The sequence below is a fragment of the Columba livia genome, chromosome 17 (assembly GCF_036013475.1).
Source record: "Columba livia isolate bColLiv1 breed racing homer chromosome 17, bColLiv1.pat.W.v2, whole genome shotgun sequence".
In the NCBI taxonomy this organism is placed as follows: Eukaryota; Metazoa; Chordata; class Aves; order Columbiformes; family Columbidae; genus Columba; species Columba livia.
This window is the reverse complement of record NC_088618.1, coordinates 895,462-909,988: the sequence shown is the minus strand read 5'-3', so window position 1 is coordinate 909,988 and position 14,527 is coordinate 895,462. Positions and strand designations below refer to the sequence as shown.

Below are 14,527 nucleotides of genomic sequence, written 5' to 3'. Positions count from 1 at the left end.
ACATCAGAGGGACCTGCACAGCCCAGAGCCGTGGAGCCCCTGCCCACAGCCGCAGACCCAAACCCCCGGGTGAACCCCTGTCCCTCAGCACGAACAGCAAACACCTGGAGTTTTAAACCTCTCCCTCTTTAGTAAAGTCGAGAAATTAAGACTCTAGGTAGGGATTATTTAAACCAATTTTTTCACTATTCAGAAGATACATCTTCTCTTCAGAAGAGCCAGGGTAAGATAGTATAGATGGTTTTCATTTTTAAACCATTAATTGCACAGCCAAATGTGCAAATATTTGGCTGTGTCCATCTGTGTGATGGACTTTTGGTTTGCTTGTTTTCCTCAGACCTGACGAAGGTGTCCTGAGGAGGAACTGTGCCTGGCCTGGGTACGGCTTTATGAAGGGCAGGTTAGATCTACTCACACTGAGAGTTCTCCGAACCACGCCTACAGTTCTTTATCCCATTCTCTTCCATGTCTCCTGCCCTGCTTCTGCCACCTTCTCTAAACAAACAAAATTTGGCAGCGGATGAAGCAGCACAATACCGGGCTTGTGGGGCAAACAGAGGTCACGTACCCTATCTCCGTCTGTGGAGTCTAAAAGCAGAGTACTTAGTGTTATTAGCTTTTCTGCATGAGTGATCAATCCCAAATTGGACATGTGGATGCCATGGACAGACCGATAAAAGCAGCATTTATTTTTTCTGAATGGTCTATTTACTACTTGCTTGTGACTGCAATAGCAGACTGCAGGCTGTATTGCAGCCATACGCTGTTATCATGCTGTGTGATAAGGCTGAACCATTAGGCAGACAATAAATAAATAAATATAAGGGAAAAGTGCTCCTGTAAATGACAGGGGAATACTTTAAAGCAGGCTGGACATCTGCTTAGGAGCTGACACCCTAAGTCGTGTTCTAGTTCCCAGGCTGCTCCTCCGCAGGGGTACCTGAAGATATAATACAGGCTCCTACCTAGTTTGGGTGGGTATTGGAGGGTCACTCTACCCACAAAGTTTCACCCAAAGGACTGTACAACAGAAGAACCAAATGCTGCTTCCCTTTCTCAAAGACACTCAGAAGTAAGGAAATGTCCGGTCCTTGCACAGCTTTCCCTCGCAGCCCTGGGTGAAGGATGATATCCTTATTTACAAACGGGGACTCCGAGTCACGTCACGCTCTGCCCAGCGGCACGGCCTGCGTTTCCCCGCACGCAGCTGGGGACCGTGCTCGTCAGCAGAATTCAAAACCAAAAAGGAGCCCCCACCAGATCAATCATATTGAAGTCCAGAGGACCTTCACTGCAGCCTAAGAAACCCTGACACCAACACCCACACAGGCTGTGAGGTGATGGGAAACAACTGCCTGGTTTGCCATGGCTTGCTCAGGGCCCCGTGCTGTTCAGATCACCTTTCTCTGAATTCAAAGTTCCTGTTTCCTGCGAGCAGGCGGGTGTGTACAACATACAATGGGGCACTTCTCACCAGCGTGGGGCCAAGAGCTTGTTCTGAAGGTGACTTTGAGGCCACCACAGCCCTTATTTCATCTTCCTTATTCTTGAGCGTCTAGAAGGAACTGAAAGAAGCCATGTCCTGGGATCATGGAAATCAGAGCAGGGCACCACCTCAATCTGGTCATGGCCTCTTGCAGCATGAGAGCGCCACCCATTTCTTTAAAATACTCCCTCAGCTGCATTTTTTCTCTCGTTTCACTTCCCTTGTCTGTCCCGCTCTTTGGCACCGCAGGGCTCGTGTCAGGACGCTCAGACCCGGGGGCAGCAGCCAGACGAGCTGGGGCCAGCTCTCCGCGCCCGGCCGGGCAGCGCGGGCACCCCTGGCTGCTCCGCCACCGCGCGGGAGCAGGGAACGTGCAGAGCGGTCTGAATCCCGCTGCTCTGCTGCCCCTCAGGTAACCCCGTTATGAGCAGCGCCCTTTTCACGTGGCGAGCGTGCTGATGTACGCTGACACATCCCAGTCACTGTGCTCCAGAAAGGGCTTTCTCCGTGTCCAGCTGTGCTAGGAAACCACCCCACAGGGGCTGAGGGTCGCCGTCCTGAGCACCAAAGGAGCAGCACAAGAGCTGTGCCCTGTACAAAAAGGGGCACAGAATTTCCCTTCACCAGGAGCCTCCACTTAAGTCACGTTAAACCCACTGAAATCACAGCCCAAGCCAAATAACACCCCCTTTTAACACCGGGAGGTTTTCGGTTATTTTCATTTGCAGATTAATTTGAAGAAAAGTCACTATTGAAAACAGGGAAAAATATTGCCATTTCAGACAGCTTTACAAGTTGCTCCAAGTCATTTGCAGCCCAGTAATTTGAAATGTCTGCTCTTGCAAAGCTGTCTACATTCTTTGGCACAGCTTAGTTTTCCACTGCAAATCCCATGCGATTAATCTGTTCTTCAGAAAGGGAAAGGCAAACGAGGAAGTCCAGTTGCAACAGAAACCTATGGGAATCTTTCAGTGAGTTTTAATAGGAACTGAACTAAACCCTGGGTTAACTCGAGACGCTGGAACAATCCCCAGCTCGAGACAGATATGGTAAATGCTTGGGACGCCAGACATTGGGAATGGACCATAACGATTGACCTTTCATACCCCCATACAGCGATAGTCCCGGCGCTGGCTGCCCGGCACAGTCACTCCCGAGCAATGGATCCAACACACCCGGCTCAGGGTTCTGTGACAGGGACTTACTGCAACTGCCCCCAGAGCTGATCAATAAATGAACACTAAGAGGGCATGCACACACTGGCCATATGTGCAATGCATCTTTTATAGGATCCACAACTAGCGGCGTGCCGGGGTCTGGCAGCGTAACACAGCCCACGTGCAGCCCACCCACGTGCTGCAGCCCAATAGACTCGCACATGCCAACAGGGGTCTGATCTGCACTGGGGACATCAGGACATCTCTTCATGACTGCGTGTTCCCCCAGCTTCATTCCCAAGGGCAGCCACAGCATAAACTAAAGGAGAAACAGTCCCGGGGTCCCACATGAGTCACAGGAACAAGACACCAGGCGGGTCCATTCTCAGCTCCCCCAGTGCCGCAGCTCCAGCCGCTGAGCTGCTGAACACCCCCAACCCGCTGCATTTGAGCTGCTGAACACCCCCAGCCTGCTCCATTCGGCATGTCCTGTCATACCCCGCCCAGCCTTTCATTCAAGGGACAACCCAAAAACACGAGTGGGTTCATAGCCCCACAAGCAATTGAACCCAAAAGAGGAGAAAACAGCTCTGCGACATCAGGTTGTAAGGAACAGGCCCACAACTGCTGCTGAGGTTATTTTTATGGATAGCAAATTAATGATTGGTTTTTGGAAGGGAAATTGGTACGAGAGGAGATGGATTTTTCCAAAATGTCAGAACATTTTGTTTCAACATTTTTCAAAATGAAAACTTTGACATTTTGCAAGACAAATAATCCTAATTTAGATTTTAGTTTAATGTTAAATGGGGATTCATCAATAGGAAAACTCAAGAAAATAATCCATTCTATGTCAAGCATTTTAGAAGTCAGATCAAAATTAATTTGCAGTTGGGATTTGTTTAATTAATTGAACCCTCCTGGAAGGTGCGGGTTTCAGTGGGGCTGAAGTGACACAACCCAGTTTACAAATTCAGGCACCGAGACAGAAATTGTACATTCAAATTAAAGGAAGGTGGGAGAAGATAAACCCGATGGGAAGAGCAGCACGTACTGGGACACAGGGAACAGGCTGGGAGAGCGACTGAGATGTACAGGACTGAGCAGTGCAGGTCACGGGCAGGGATGTTCCGAGCAAAGGAAACGTTGTGGGAGTGCATTGACACCCCTGGAAGGGGATGGAGGGTTTGGCATTACAGGGGGAAAACTGGGATGCAGAAGAAGACAAGGGGATTTGCAAACATGCCTTAATCCCCTTGCATCCTCGGGCTAAACCCAGCTTCAGAAGACACAAATGCTTAAACAAACATGAGTCAATTTATTATTCCTCTGTGTTTCAGATCTTCCTCACCTTCTGCCTGGCTCATTTACTGCAATTAAGTGCTTGTAAACACATTATACCCTGAAAGCTACATTTTCCTGGTAAGTGGTCACCTTAACCTCCTCTGCTTTGAGTGCGGCTCATATTCCCAAGGTCACACTATAATCACTGAGTAATGGAACCAAAGTGAATGGCTAGGTCACTTGGTTCAACAAAACTACCTCCAGCATCCAAACCACAAATGCAACTGTGCTTTGCTGATTATTGCGACAAGCACTGCTCACACAGGAAAAAATTACTAATGTCACAGTTCTTGAAATCTTAACAACCTTGCCCTGAACACAGCACGCATGCCGCTGTATTAAACCAGTAAGTGCGATGATGAACTCTCCACTCATCTAGTTTTGCATTCTTGTTGGTTATGGCGTTGTACACATTGTGAAACTCGGAAAGTGAAGCCTACTGTGAAACGGTGTAACTTTCTGGAAACCTAGATAAGCTTCTCTGAGCCATTCAAAGAACTGGGGTTCGACTGCCTTGTATTCAGCTCTGTCCCAAAATAACATCACAACCCATCCAGGGTGGGGGAACTGCACAAGCAGCCAGAGGAACCACTAACAAGGAAGCCTTTTGCAATGCTTTGGCTGGTTTTAGTGGCAAGGTCTGAGCTGAAACACTGACAGGGACAAGGTTTATTACAGCCTCTCAAATGGGAAGGAGGTTTTAAGATGGTGTAGATGAGTGTATCTTCACTAAATCAGGTCAGGTTACCAGTTTATAACAACTGGCAGTCTCGGTCTCTATTTCCTGTCCTCTTTGACACTGACAAACTGTATTGATTGTCTCTAACAAAAAAAAATAAATAAAACAGGGGAAAATAAACATTCCTTCCACATGTTGGAAGGTTTTGCTCTCTCCTAAACAGGCTTGGGCAGGCCATTTCTATCCTTATTTATATAGACCCTGTTCTGCCTCTCAAAGCCCTCAAAATATCCTTGCAGAAACGAGTAAGAAAGGTGAAGTTGCTGTGAAAAAGAAATATGGTGCCCGAACCGAGCTTGCAGCCTGAATTTCGCAGCTAAGCAGTGCGCTCTCGTGGGCCGGTGTCCGTGCGTCCCCCTGCAGGAGCAGTGTGACAGTCCGGCCCGGGCCCCGGGCCCCGCGCGGCGCTGGCCGTGGCTGCCGGGAGCCAGCGGCGGGGAGCAGAGGGGCTGGTGCGCGCAGGTTGCCACAGGAAGCCAGCTCTTCCTTTGTACATCAGCACCTCTATTCTGAGCGCTCTATGGAAAGTTCAGAAAAGGGAAAGAGCAGAAAGTCCCAGTGACAATGCAGCCAGAACTCAGAGATGCAGTGTGGTGCTTAGCGGTGTTTACCTGCTCCAATAACTCTGATCCCAGGGCAAAGCACTAAAGATTAGCTCCAGACCTCATTAGGCAGGATAGTATTATGTGGGTTAACAAAGTAATACCCTTGGCTTTCTTCTGCATTTCAAAAGTGGCTTGAGACCTATAAAATCCCTTTGAATTTTATTAAAAGTCTTCCGCAATCATTTTTTATCCTGCAGCCCAGTTGACCTGAACTAATAAATTAGCATGTTATCTGTGTGGATATCCATTAGAGCTTCACATGAAGATTATTAGAGCCAAAACCCTAACAACGCTGGTTACAGCTGGGGAGGAAGCAAGCTGGCCCACCCAGCTATGGGCACCAAAGGTAAGGATAGGGGACACATCTGTCCCACGAGGCCCAGGAGATGGACACCATGAAGAGCATCTCCAGCTGCCAAACAGGCAACCTTGGGCCACCCCGAGCAGGAGCGCACTAGAGCTGATAATGCATGAAAGCCTCAGGGAAGGCTGCTCAGGCCTCTCCTTACTGCACAGTGCAGGTGAGTTTTCACCCACACTGAACTGGTACCAGTTGCCCACGCTCAGGTCTCAGCCACAGGTGAACTCCGCTTTCCAGCTGAGCTGCCTGGCTCAGAGCAAACCCCGCCACGAGCAAGGCGGCACAACAGGAACAGAAATCACACACCTTTCTCGTCGCTACAGCTGCAGGCAGTGCAGTGACAGACATGGTTTGAAGTTGGAGCGATGTACCCAGACTGGGCATCAGCTTCCCACAAGACTCTTGCTTTTGTTCCTCAAACACTTTGGGATTTCTAAACGAAATGTCAGCACAAGTACAGTGTAATAGTTTTTGCTGTTTTGTGAATCTCACAAAGAAACAGGCAAACTTTAAAAATGATGCCAGGTTGTAAAAACCAGGTGCAAGATGACAAACAGATGCTGGGAGGATGTCTTTTTAATCAGCTTCATTGGCAGTGCTCTTGGCCGAGCGCTGTGTGCTCAGGACGGCTGGCAGGATGCCGCTGCCCCCGCGCTGGCCTGATCGGCGAGCAGAGGAGGCACCGGGGGCTGGATCCGAAACTCTGTGGTAGCTGAAACTCGTTGCATGGGCAGAACTGCAGCCCCGCTCCCCAGGGAGAGCCAGGACTGTGCACCCCGCCGGGCCTTCCCGCTCCCGGGCTCTGCCACGAACCGAGGGACCAGGAGAGGGGCTTCAAAGGGCTTTACACAAGCGCACACGGAGCCTTCAACAGCCTGACCCCCAAACAGGAACAGCACCTCCTTTGAAGGGAAGGTCACCGAGCAAAAGTGCGATCATCACCTTGTCCATGCTCCTCTACCCTGCCCTGTCCCTGCAGCACTCCTCTTTCTCCCTGCTTGTCTGCCTTCCCAACCTCCTCCTTTTTCCTTCTCCCTACTGATTTATTTCTGACCCTCTCTGAGGGGTATTTGGGTCACCTCTGCAAGCAGGAGCCTGAGGGCTAAAGGCACTGAAACTGTCCAAGTATGTGCAGGCATTGGGGTGCAAAGGTGGGTTAATATACTTTCTCTTCAAGGTATTTCCCAAGGGTTATTTTCAACATCCGATTTCCACGACCCTGCCTGTGAGGAGCGGGCAGCCGGGCGCATCCCGCAGGGCCGCAGCTGCTGCTCCGCTGTCAGCCGCCCCAACCCAGCACACCCGTCACACGGCTGGGAGTTAAGAGCAATGTCATCGGCCACTGCCCAGCTCACTGAGCTACAGCAGCCCGGTTGTGCTGCCCTGCGCTCTTCCGCTTTACCTTAAACGAGACTCAGATCCCGCTTCCAGGGCTCCTGCAGCGCCCACGTGCACCAGCGCCACCCTGATGTTATTGCAGACACGGTTTGCTCTCCCCCAAAGAAAAAAGCCCTTGCCTGAGCCTCCTGATGTGCGATCCAAACTGAATTTCAAGATATATCTCCAAGCTGCTGCTCTTTCCCTGGAGTCACTCAGACACCATTTCAGTATATCTTTATTTCCAGCCTTCCTCTTCTTCATCTAATTCCCTTTTGCCTCCCACTCCTGTCCTTTATTACTCCTCTTCTTTTCTAAGAGGAAAAATATTTTTTACTTTCCATCTCTGTTCCTTTGCTCCTGCCATTCTCTTCATGGCTCATCCACAATGATATCTTTTTCATGCAATAACTAGTTGCTCTTTCTCCTCTTCCCGCTGGACTACTTCAATCTACTTGTTCCTATGTCTGTTTTACACATTCCTTTTCCCCTCTCCACAGGCTCATCAGTCTATTTCCCATCCCCTCCTCCTTACTCATCTCTCTCTTCCTGCTCTGATCTGTTCTTGCTGCACCAAACTTATTTCACGTGTAGACAGTTTTAAAACCTGCTCTGCTGCGCCGATAAACATTGCGGTAAGTGCTGGAGGATATGGTCTGTCAATCCAGCCGCCCTAAACCAACACAGGATGCCACTTTAACACCCCGCCTTAGCCATGCTTTATTAACAACGCCACCACCTGACTCCCAAAGAAAACCGAGCCCAGGGAGCACTTAGGACGATAATCCCTCGGTCACTTCAAGTTCAGCAGATCACATTGCAGCACCAGCCTGGAACCACCCTACGGACCCGTCCCAGCCACTGCCCGCATCTTCAGCAGTAAGGGTGCCCGCCAACAGGAACGGCCTTTGCATTGTCCATAATCAAGACAATACCTGAAAATGCATAAAGTTCACTTGCAGCTTCATAGGACTGTGGAGAGAGGAACTTTTGGAGCTGCGTACTGTTAGTTACAACAAATGCAGGCAGGGTTCGAAGCCAAGCAGCAGGGAACCTGCTGCCCCCTGCAAGGGGAGACCTGAGGGTGGAAATGACTCTTCTCCTCCATGTGACAGCCATTTACTAATCTGTCCCCTGCCCTGAGAGTCTGTAGGCAGGGGGAAACGAGACAGGTCTAAAAATCATGTTTTCTCACCCCGTGCCAAACAAGACATTAGCGCTTTCTGCAACGCCCCCTCCTGATGAACACTCACTTCCACCTGACCTGGCCACTCTGGGGGGAAATCAGGTAAGAGCGGGAACAAACAGCACAGGAACTGCTGGAGCCTCCCCTCCCCAGACCAAATAACACTTCCCCAGGGGCAGGTGCTGCGAATCAGGGCATTTGGACACAGAGCACAAACGCCATTTGGTGCCCAGCAAGTGCCCCCTGGGCCTTTGGGCAGCTGCCAGGCTGTTGTCCAGCTGCCACCACAGGGGTTTGATGAGCAGCACTTAATCTGAAGGTTGTAACGGGGCATTTTGGCCACTTCGGTTCATAGAGCATCATCCAATGATTTAACTGATGCTGCAGAGCTGTGGGAATAGTGCAAATGTTGGCACACAGGCCTGGAAAGGAGAAAAGAGATTTTCCTCATTTTTGCTTCTTCCAAAGGCGGGAACATGGGAACAAAGTGATGTGCTTGTTGTGACAGGACTGGTGATAGTCAGCAAAGTCACTCCAAGTTAAAAGACCCAGTTGATAGCAAATGAAACATTCTGTTAATTTACCATAGCATTTGTAATGTCGGTCCCAGAAACCTGCACTGCTTTTTTCACTTTGCACAGCCATGTGGGTCAGTCATTCCCAAGACTATAACTGCAACGAGAACCGTGATAAGGCTGAGTTTTCCTCCCCGATGTCCAGCCCTGGATCCTCCAGGCTCAGTAACAACAGAGACCTGCGAGCGAGCTCCCTGTACACACAGTCGCCCGCCAAGAAATAAAGTGGCCGCAGCAAGCTTTATGCCATTGCAAAGGTTGGTTGCAGGCTGTCCTCCACATGCCCCAACCCAAACCCAGTTTGTGTCTGAGCAGGGGGAAGATTAAAATAAAACAAACAACAGCAGAACGAAAAAAAAAAACCACCAAGATGAATCAAGTCTCAGCAATTGCTTCACATGTATGAACACCGCAGTTTTTGATCGTAATGGTCTGAAATGTTATACCTCCACAACGCTATAACAGCATCACTCAGAGTCATTACATGAGCATAATGCAGTTCAATTTGGCAGCGTGCAGTTTCCCTTTTCTAATACAGAAAGGAAGGACTAGAAGCCTTGTGAACTTTCTGAGCCCATCCTAAATAATTTCACTGAAATATAAATGACCATGTGTAAAGTGAACTCAATCTCTAGAAAACTAAATTAGCCCTTTCATTGCATATCCAGTTGTTTCTATATACAGGGGAACAGTTGGAACACCTGACAAGCATCTATTGCCACTTTGCCATCCAGCTGCTCCCGCTGCAAGGGGCACCGGTCTGTGTCCGAGATGCTAAGGCCGTGTCTCGGATGCTCTAGGGAGTCTGAAATGTCACAGGACACCTACACTCGGGCACCTGATGCCATCCCACACCGCCCTGCACCAGCGGGTGGTGGAACAGGAGACACCTCAGCACGGAGAGTCCTCAACTGCACCATTCCCAGCACGCTGCTGACCCAGAGCTCAGCGAGACCTCCAAAAATTACCTCTTGGGACTAGGCCAGTTGATTTAACTAGAAAGGCATAATAAATATTAAACAGTCTATATATATGGCATAGATATAGCATATATTTGTGCCTTCCCTTGGAGGTTGTGCTCACCAGTAGTGACCAAGTTCTGTCCTTGGTCTTGGATCAGACTGTGCTCAAGGGCAGCACTTGTTCATAAATAGAAGTGACACGGGTTAACAGAGAAAAAAGATAATTTCATTATCTGAATCCGAACAGATCTTGGCATATAAGAAAAAACAACCTAATGCAGTGCTGATGGCAAAAATAAGTAGATACTTTAATAGCTATCATCACGGCCTGAACCGTATGAATACCTAACACAACTGCTGTGCTAGAAAACAGCTTCTGACCTGCCGGTAACACTTCATCGTGAACTCAGTGCCAACCCAAGTCTTTTGAACTTGGGAGATGTATCCACAGCACATGCAGTGAAGTCCCAGCTTTGAGGCTGTATGTTGCCTTATTTGGTGAAAATTGATTAGATTTGTCAAGTGAATAAAATTCTTCATTAAATTTGCCTGGGTGAAAGTATGCCTGTGTGTTTTAGTTTTTCATTAGAGCCCTGCTGAATTTGTCTGAAGTGGTTAAGGACACCGTAAGTGACACATCAGTACCAATGGGACCAGGCCATGGCTGAAACCCCCAGGAGAACTGGCTTTGCCTGTGGAACTGACGTCTAAATGCTGCTGGTTTCAGTTTCTCCCCACCAGAGAAGAAAAATCAGGCCAGGAAAGTGTTGGGTTGGTTTTGGTGAGTTTATTTGGTTTCTTTGTTTGTTGTTGTTTGGGGTTCGTTTGGTTTTGGTTGTTTGTTTTCAAGAAGAACAGAAAAACCTCAAACCCCCCTCTCCTCACTCATACACACACTCACACACACCCCTTTCCTCACTCCTATATACACACACACACACACAGAGCCAGGAAAACAGCACAACTATTGCAGAAGCAGGTGTGAAGCCGAGCAGCAGCCGCTGGAGCAGGACACTGGCAGAGCTGCTGTTCGTCCTCCCCTTTCCCCCCACATCCCACACCTGGGAATTCGTTGCAGTTGCCCGGCTTCTATTTCTAATTATGATGCAGGATGCACAGTGATAAATTTCCTATGGGATATTCATTATATAGGGCACATGAATGTGCTGTAATCAGGCGTATTTGTTGCTATGGAAAAACACAGCAAGCATGCAGAGCCTTCTGTGTGGCATCCTCAGCGTCCCTGCACTTGGACTACTCGGATTCCTCGGCAGCGCACGCCATAGCGACATGTTACCTGCCACAAAGCCCGAGGACATTGCAAGTTTCAACTGAGAAACTTGCAAGGCTCGTTAGCCCATTGTATCTTCCAGGGGTGCTAGACAGTGATTTTTACATCATTCCCTTTTAAAGCAAAGGGATCAACGAAAAGTATCATGGGCTGCACGAGTTTGACAGTGTGACCTTTCCAAAGCCCATTGCCTTCCTCTCATATATACCGACCACAGCCATTTTAGGAGGTGAAACAGGATTGTTGGACCATACATTCAAACCTTTGCCTGCCACAGTTAGACAGGGCTTCCCCATGCCCAGGTGAGAGGGTATTGGCGTGAATGGCACACAGGGCAGTGCCCGGGGAGGACGCGCTGTGATAAAAATTGAAAAGAAAAAGGAAAAAAAAAGGGGGGGGCAAAAAGGAAAGAAAGTCACCATGCTTATTAACTAAATCCCCGGCTAATCCCTTCTGCGAGCAGCTGGTGGAGGTGGGGAGGGTGCCAAAGTGCAGCCCTCTCTACGTCACCGCATTAATGGGTCTCGGTGGCACATGGCAACGCTCAGACTGTTTGTTTTCTGCCTCCCTGATTTTGGAACGCTTCACCCACGGCAGCACAGCACATTCCATGGGGCCAGCACGGTGTCCACAGAGCAGCAGGAACCACAGCAAAGCCATCGCACCCCAGCGCCCGCTCCTCCAGAGAGCAGAGGTGTGAGATCCAAGGTGGTATGAAACAGAAGCCTGCAGTCTTCACCAAAACCAGCCAGCCTCTCAAGCCCATAACTCTGTCCAGAACAAGTGCGTTGATGAAAACTAATGTCTGCAAAGAGGCTGTGACACAAAACCAAGCTGGCAACAGAGCAGCGAGTGCAGGGCTCCCCAGCCCCCGGCAAGCAGGCAGGTTAATCCTGAGCTGTTATTCACTGAACTTGAAGGAAAACCATCCAAAACACTTTCGGTTTTGTTCCTGTAGTTTATAAGTTCCTGCTTATAAATATGAAACTTGACAAGAAATGTGAATACACAATTTCTCAAACAAAACATACTTAGAAGAGTGAAATTCCCCTCCTACTTCAAGGGAAAAGTGTCTCATTTGCTGATGCAAAATATTGATTTAAAACACTGACATACACAGACCACTAAAACTTCCCGTAATGAACTGTGGTTTTCAGTGTTGGTAAAAAAACCTCAAAACACAACAGGAAATGAGGCAAAGGTTTTGTTTTGTTTCCCCTACCGTTGCTTATATAAAGGGGAAATCATTACCATTTATTGCTAAATCCACAACTCAGGACGAAGGCCGGTGTCCCCGTCCCTCCACCGCACACACGTGTCCCAGCAAGCAGCAGGGACAGCGGCTCACGGTGCCAATGAAAGCAGCAGCTCAGTTGCTGATTTAAGGTCTTTCAAGGGCTGCTTTTTCAGACAAAATAAATTGCAAACCCGTTTTTCCCATGTCGGTTGTGCTTTGCCAGCAGCACTGCTCTTGCTACCACTGGCGGCTTTGGTTTGAATAATTTTGGGGGGCTTTTGGCTCTCTGCTGAATTTATTTACTCTTTTAATCTCACTGTAGAAATGTTTGATAATCCTATAGGGCTTTTTTATTTCCCCTCAAGCAGAGGAAACTCCCACCTTAAAAGTTCAGGAGAACTGAGTTTTGTCTTTTTCAGCACGTGAAGCTCCTCTCCCTTCCCATCGCCTCCTTCCCATCCCAACAGCTCGACAACAGAACCGCAGAGTAAATCAGACGTGGTGAAGCGAAGGGAGGGAAGAGGCTCTGACCGCCAGGCGGGCACGGGAGGGAGAGCGGGCGCGCAGCAGGTTGCTGTGTTACCGCACCGTCCCGCCTGCTGGGGAACCGGGCATCGAGTCACAGAAGAACTGGAAAGAGCTATTGCGAGTTCTCTTATATCTCGTCTGAGCGTGTCCATGGTGGCAGCTATTGGGACAGTACCAGTACATACATACTGAAAAAAATACCCCAAAGGTTGTTCCCCATTTTGCTTTTTAACTTCTGGACTGCGCATCAAAATTTCCCCAAATTCAAAGCTTAAAATTGGTGACAATTTCACAATTCTTATAGATTTCTTCAACTCAAAATCAAAGGTGACTATAAATATTTGATGTTGCACTTGTCTTGGGGACTGACACAAGTCTGGGCTACCCACGCTTGAAGGACTCGAAGCATAAAATCTACTTTCTGCAACAATTTTTGCCTAAAATCTGCAGGCAGATCTGTTTTAAAAAAACAATCCAGGGAAATATTGCAGACAGTATTTCCCAGCTGCATTCAAATTAGTTATGAATCCAAGCTATTAACGAAGGCAATATTAGCTCTTAACGAAGGCAATGTTAGCACCGGTAGCAGCCCCTGGCCACGCTGGTCTCCCTGTCAGCCCACACGCACTCTCCAAGGACAGCGGACACAGGGCGGCTATCCCCGAACACGATTAAGCATAAGCAGTTGCAGATAGAGAAGAAAGAAATTTACCTTGACAGAATCCAAAGAAAGAGCAGTGAAGATCCCAGGGCGGCATCGTCCTGGTAATTCAGCCAGAAGGTGCTGTAAATAAGGTCTGCAGGGCAGGCTGCATTAAGGAGGCAGGAGGATGGCTTTCCCAGGGCTCCAGATGGTAATCTCTGCTCAGCTGCAAAGGGCTGCAGCTGCTGAATAATTGCTTCAATAGCAGCGGGTTCAGAGACAGCTTATCAGCCAGCCCTGTCCTGCCCTTGGAGCTGGAGGTTAAGGTCCAGGGACAGAGATAAATTTAGAGGGACAGAGGAATGATAAGTAGAAGGAAGGGGAAGGCCCCTGTTTGCTTCCCATTACACTTCTAGTTTTGAGAGATAAGGATCCTTTTCTTTTGTTGGAGCAATAAAAGGAAGTGGATTAACTGTTGGCCAGGATTCTCCTCCTGGACCCCGAGGGAGGGGGAAGCAGCAAGTTTGGGCAACCTGACTCCTTCCCAATGTCCCAGTGCTGTGACATTAATGATACCAGCTCTCCTAGACATGAGCAAAGCCTCTTCCAAAGGAGGATCACCCAATGTTGCTGCTCCCTATTTAAGGCAAAAAAAAAAAATCATTTGATTCTACCATTTTCCCAGATAGGACAGGAAATTCTCAGCAAGAAATAGCACAGATTTATTAGATTTATCATCTGGGGTGCAGCAGTACGCTGATACCACTCCACAGATTTCAGATAGCGATCAAGCAGTGATCAGCAGCTCAGAACGCGGAAGCTCAACTGTGTCTATTCTGGCCTGAAAGGTGACATCTTTAGAGCATTAAAAACAAATAAACCTGCACCCAGCAGCAGTGAGACAGAGGGCATGCAGGTGGAAAGAGGAAATCCAAAAGCTCTAATGAAGAATTTAACCTTTTGCTTTCAAGAGGAAAATACACAGTAGTGTATTGTTCTAACAGAGCAGAACTGTGCTTAGAAAGCACATTTGCAG

The 14,527-nt window shown here is 48.6% G+C and overlaps 1 protein-coding gene across 6 annotated transcripts in view; it reads right to left on the bottom strand.

Annotated features, from left to right (window-relative positions):
• Positions 1-14,527, bottom strand: part of GALNT9 (polypeptide N-acetylgalactosaminyltransferase 9) — a 395,114-nt gene that overhangs the window by 325,203 nt on the left and 55,384 nt on the right. For 2 of the 6 annotated variants that reach the window (XM_065033316.1, XM_065033319.1), the window contains exon 1: positions 13,561-14,119. The exons of the other annotated variants lie outside the window; for them this stretch is intronic. The gene's annotated coding sequence lies outside the window, so the exon portion shown is untranslated. Of the gene's footprint in view, positions 1-13,560; positions 14,120-14,527 lie in introns of those variants that run through there. 6 annotated transcript variants of the gene reach the window in all.